Genomic DNA, 6,288 nt, shown 5'->3' with positions numbered 1-6,288 from the left:
TTTATTTTTTAAAGTTACATCTATAACGTAAACTTCATGTGTTTTCAATTGAATACTAGACATTACGATATGAAGGAGAAAAGGAATAAAAACGTATTTGTTTAAATTGTTTAAATGTTTATAATCATTTTCAACTTTATGAATATTCATCGTGTTCGAATAAATAAATTGTTTCATATCGATTATATTTGACGAGAAAATCGGTTACTCTTCATTTTCTCTTACTTACCACCAGAGACATCTAGATTAGTATTTGCGAAGCAAATATGCTTTTTCATGCTTTTGAGCATGCTTTTTGATTGAAAGTCAACTTTTCTACAATTTAGTTTCGAAATATTCCGTTTTCTTAATATAAATAAACCGAAATAAACTTAACCTTTTTCGTTCCGTAAACAACTCACAATTGCCAACGAATTATTGAATATTATTGTCAAAAATTGTTATTAATACTTTTTAACATAGTCTCAATTTGTGAATTGTCTTCAATCAAATTGTTGATACAGTGATTAATATTGGGCTGGCATTTTTCTACGCTTCGAGCGATTAGGAAAACCAGTCGGAAAAAACGATGAATTTGTTTTTTGGGGCAAAAAATCCAAAATATTTGTCTATGGATTTACTTAATTCAACCATAAAAAAATATGTGGTTAGTATTCTTTTTCTTCACTTGTTTAATTTGTGCACATAAATAACTGTGTCTCCTTAGTACGTCTCGCACCATTTTCATACAATTTATTGTCAATAATAAGAGGAGGAGCGCAAACGAAAAGAAAAAAACTTTCAATCCCAGGTGCATTTAATATTTTTCGCCTAAGACACAGCGATTATATACCACGTATAAAATGAGCTGCTGCTTTAGTTGAAAGCGAGAACGCAAACGAAAAAGTAACGGAGAATGATAAAAATTGTATGCTATGTGCTGAATAGGCAACAGAACACAATTTGAGTCATCGGTTTTCCTGAAGCAATAAAGGAAATAAGGAAATTTTTCGAGGCGAACAAAGAAACGAAAAATAAACCGGAGCATAACGATTCAAAAGAAGGAAGTAGAAATATTAAGAGTGTGTACAATCAGTTGAAGTTGGTCGGGAGTCCGACTCGGGACAAATAGAAGAAAATTCAATAAGAATGATGATAAGCGGCGGTGTGAGAATGAAAAAGAGAATGGAGTTAGATTTCTATTTTTTTTTCTTATGTTCAGATTCAGTATCACTTACACCTAATGCGACATGAAGAATTGGTCATTTTCTTTGCCGTTCAGTTTTCAAGAGATGCCGTGCATTCACATTCCCCACTTTGATGACTCGAGAGCTTTAAGAAAATCTAATAGAAAATAACACAACGATTTTTTTCCAAAGGAATTATGAAACAAATACTAAAGTGAAACAAAGAAAATCCATGCCAACTCTACTATCGTTCTGCATTTTTTTCAGCTCAGTTTTTATGTGTAAAATGTTTTCCACAGCTATTGTGCGCTTTATTTCCCCAATCTCTCTTTCTTAGCCTGATCGCATGCCACATAATCATGAAAATAAAGGGGATCTTTTTCCGGTCGTTTGAGTAAAAACAGAAAAAAAAGAAAGACATTTGTTTCTTCCTTCTTCTCCTTGATAAGCATTGATATTAATTGAATGGATGGAGTAGAGGTACGAAAGGTGGATGTGATTTTATTGCTTACGGCAAAATCGTACATTTTTTTTACTTGTCCGTTCAAACACAACAAAAAAGAGAAAATAAGAAAAAGAAACAAAACAATTGTTTATGTGACCAGAAAAATACGCAACGGAATAAACGAAATCACAAAAAAAATTATAACTTTGATAAAGTTACCCAAACTTATTATCTGAATGAATGTAACAACAATGTAGAGGTATATACATACTTAGTCTTGCACCTGCTCAAAGTTTTCTTTTTCATTCGTTTTTCTTATGTATTTCTCCGCGTATCAAATGGTACATGATCAATTTTTTTTTCTTGTCAGAGACGTAATCGACCGAAGACGATGTGATTAAATTAAGCTGCAATAAAAATTTTGCTACATCTCACTATAAATAAATGAGCTTTATTGACTGAATTATTAAACCAAATCCACTTTGTTCCACCTTAAGCACTTGATTAAATTTTCGACCACATATTTAATGGCATGCATAAAATGATACAAAAATATAAGACACACTCAAAATCATTTCGGTGAAATTTTTTACTTCTTTTGGAATGTCTAATGATAACGATGACCACTTATTTGTAACATTTTTGGCAATTTCACAATTTTTATTTCATTAGTATGATTTTGGCTAAGTTCTTTTCTAGCCACTCATGCGGAATCATAAAATTGAAATCAAAAACGCTTTGAGATTTACCTATTTTGTACTAGCAAGGAGAGACCTGAGTTTATTACAATTTATTCAATATTTTAAAAACGAAAATCTTTCAGAGAATCCAAAAATATTACAAAGTGTTGGCTAATCGATGATTTTTGACGGTCCCAATATTTTGACAAATAATTTGAAAACAAACAATAGGCATATCATATCTTGTCTTTTTATTTCACTTAAATAGTCCTAAAAAACATCGAAATTATGTATTCAAAATTGAGCAATCACAAAAGAAAGCCGTGTAAATTTGTTTAAGAATTTGAAATTTAAGTAAATTTTTTGTAATTTTGTCGAAAAGTGACCGAGCTTAATGCTTATGTAGCAGTGATAAACAGAACAACCAGTCCGAACTGCCTGAATCGCCATGAACGATATAGAAGATGTGAAAACAACAACACTTGCAGAAATCCGCGTGTCACACTTATATGAATGTGAAACTCCATTCTATCCGGTAGAATATAGAGATAATATCCTTATCAAATGCGCAATCGAAATGATTTTCAAAGCGCTAACAATATTCAATGAAGATTTGCAAAAATGGCCGAACTGGTTGGGTGATAACGAATGCAGCGTTCCTGATGTACGAAATCCTAGACGAAATTAACGAGATAATCAAATGTTTGTATTTAAATAAATCGTAAAATCAAACCTGTATGAAAGTTCGGAAGATGATTTAATGCGTTCAATTTAATCATAACATTTCCGAAAATTGTAAAACACTTCACCGATCAAGATGAACAAGTATTTTTACAACATTTGATTACTTACTACATCGCGATAATTATTGAGAACAGATTTCCAAGTACGACGATTTGAATAGAATACTTTGATTTGACACCTTTTCCTATTTCAATCAACGGAATGGCATACTATGTTGGCGAAAGAAAAACCTAATAAGCAGGAAAATGTTTGAAAACGTTGAACTGTATATTTCATATACAAATGCAAACTTTAAACATGCGACAATCGCAAACATCTTAAAATATTAAACAATAATTTCATGCACCAGAAGTTTAATAGTTTTCATACTGTTTGCTTGCAAATATATGGACTTATTCAATTAATTTTAATGTTGTTATTGTTTTATTCTTTTGATCTGTTGATATTGGAGTCAGTTTGTTGCAAAAAATATCAGAGAAAATGAATTAAAAAAAAAATTATTTAACTAAATTATTGATCGAAATGTTGGTGGAACACAAATTTTCAGATAATTTGACAGGCGGTAAACAATGAACCGCAGGTTATTTCTCTCATTCTCTCTCATTACACCCACTAAACATTACTTATTCTCTTCGGACAACCAGTTTCCTCCAATCTTTTAATGTGAATCATGAAAATATCAGAGTGTAAAGAGTACAGAAGGGCATTTAATAAATCGATGTTTATTGTATTGCTGTTTGGTATTTTTCGTGTGGCACAGTCATTTGGCATTTGTAACAGAGACAAAAAGAACGAGAAATGTCTTCACCGCCATTCATATGTTTAATACCAAGTAACTGTTATATGCTGTGCACTATGAAATAAATTGGTAAAATTTGTATAAGTTTTACGCTGTTGCTTATGTCATTCGATAATCAGCATATGATGTATTCGGTGAATACGATCATTGGTTTTAATAAAAAATAATAGTTGGTGGTATTTAGTGTTGTGATTCGTTGAGACGATGACATACTGATTTGAATGCGAAACAATCGGAAAAACAGGCTGCAAGAATAAAGTCTAGTTGATTATAAATGAATGAGCTTGCTCACAACGACTGTCACTCAATTCATTTCTTCTCAAATGAGTGACGATGCATAATATCAAAGCATTTCAACCGCACAGCTACACTTAATTTTTGTTTCAAATGGGGCGGTTCATAATATCATTTGCACAAAATGCTCTGACAATCGAATACGGACGTAATTCACTCTTTTCACATCCTCGCCATGCACAAGGAAACACAGCAACAAAACAAAAATAAAAAAAGAACTCAGCCAAAGGCCGGCACACACACAATTCAGTCAAAGTAAAAAAAAAAATACTGACGATAACAACATTAAGGCGCGCGAGAGACTGGAGAAAATAACCATTAGCCACCAACTAAACTCTCTTAACACACCAAAGTGTTAAATGAACAAAGCGAAAAAAGCCGACGAACGCTATCTCTCACACGGCCACTAAAACAACAGCAAATCGCTGGCACATGCAATCGAGAAATAAATAAAACGAACAACATCGTTCACGTTGAAATCGACATATGGAACTGAAGCCACAGAGAAACAAAAACAAAAAAAAAATTACGCGGCTCGAACGATGATAGCACCATTCGCATATATAAATGAAATGAACAGATTTTTTTTTGTTTATATGCACAGGCACACGCGAGAAAGAAAGAGAAGGAGAAAAAGCAACGCTCCAAAAAGGTAACTGCACACTAATCGTTTGCCATTCCGATTGAGGGAAAGAACGTGAAAAAATATGCAGCGACGGACACCGATAAAGAAACATAATAAAAAGTATCGATGAAAAACCGGCACACAGCTCAAAAACGGTAGGTCTTTAGGTTCGTATTGACGTTGAGAATTGTATGCTCTGGTCTCGATTTTTTCGTCTTCTGATCTCTCTTTCTCTCTCCTTCTCAAGATCGTTATTATTCCTTGCTGTATTGTTGATGTTTGTGCTGTTATTGTTGTTGCCATTCATTCATTATTATTATGCTCATAATTAGACATTTGCGATGAGCTAACCTATTATCGCAGCGTTGATTACAGAGCGGCAATCCTTTGCTTCACACTTCGAAACCATAATTTTGATCAGCACACCATTTAAATTGTGCTCGCACTTTTTGCATCTTTCTTCATGCGTTCTCGTCTCCGTATTTCTCTCACTCGATGTGTAGCTGTGTCTTTCTGCACCGTGCGATCTCTCTTCGAATGGTTGTGAGTGCCAAGTGAAAGATCGGTGAGATGATGATAAAAATACATCGGGCAAAAATAGTCCCGACAACTACGGCCACAAATGATAAGAATATGAATATTTAAGAGAAAAAAAAACGATCAAAAAGAGCATCATCAACACAATTTTAATCTGTACATCAAGATAAACGCATTTTTACAAAATAAATTACATCACATGCTACAACACAGCCGTGCTAATTGTGCTGCAGCAACAAAGAAAAAATATATGCTGCGTTAAAAACAAAAGCAACAAAATATTGGCAGTCGATAACAGATGCAGGCTATCAAAGCCAACAGTGTACAGAATATATGTGAACATAGATTTGGCGGCTTCACCTTTATATCAGTACTCTACTTCTTTTATGATTTCATTAAGAGTGTTTAATCGTGCTTCCGCTCACTCAACCTGCTTTCGCTTGGTTATTTTCTTTCTTGCTTCGTCGGTCGTTCGTAATGAGATGGCAAAGAAAATCGCAAGCAATTTTGGCAAAGATCAATCATAAAATGCACACGGCCAATAGCAAATTTGGAGCAAGAAAGATGCGGCCTTCTTTTATGCAGAAATTGATTGTGGCATTTATTGCTCACGGCAAATTATTCAATTCGCTAATTACGAATAAACAGGCATATTTATTGACGACGCATTTTGCATCGAATATTTTCTTTTGTTTTTTTGGCCATCATCGTCAATACGTCTGTTGAAATCAGTGCAACACTTCGTCAACTGCAACGAAAAAAAAACCCAGAAAAACATAAATTAATTTAATTCCCTCGAATAAATTGAATAAAAGTTCTTTCATCTAATGCCGAAATCATTTTCACAATCATAGAGCAAAATAACGAAAGGAGTTCACTTATGAAGTGAAAAACAACTGTAAAGAATACATGTCATGTGCATCATGGGATTTTATTTATTAATATTGTTTTTTGTTGGTTCTTTGTTTTTGTGCGCCAAAGAAGAGGAAAAAAAGTAA

This window comes from Contarinia nasturtii, unplaced genomic scaffold (assembly GCF_009176525.2).
Source record: "Contarinia nasturtii isolate CC-2019 unplaced genomic scaffold, AAFC_CNas_1.1 Cnas_scaffold_695, whole genome shotgun sequence".
Classification (NCBI taxonomy): Eukaryota; Metazoa; Arthropoda; class Insecta; order Diptera; family Cecidomyiidae; genus Contarinia; species Contarinia nasturtii.
This window is presented reverse-complemented; position numbering follows the sequence as displayed.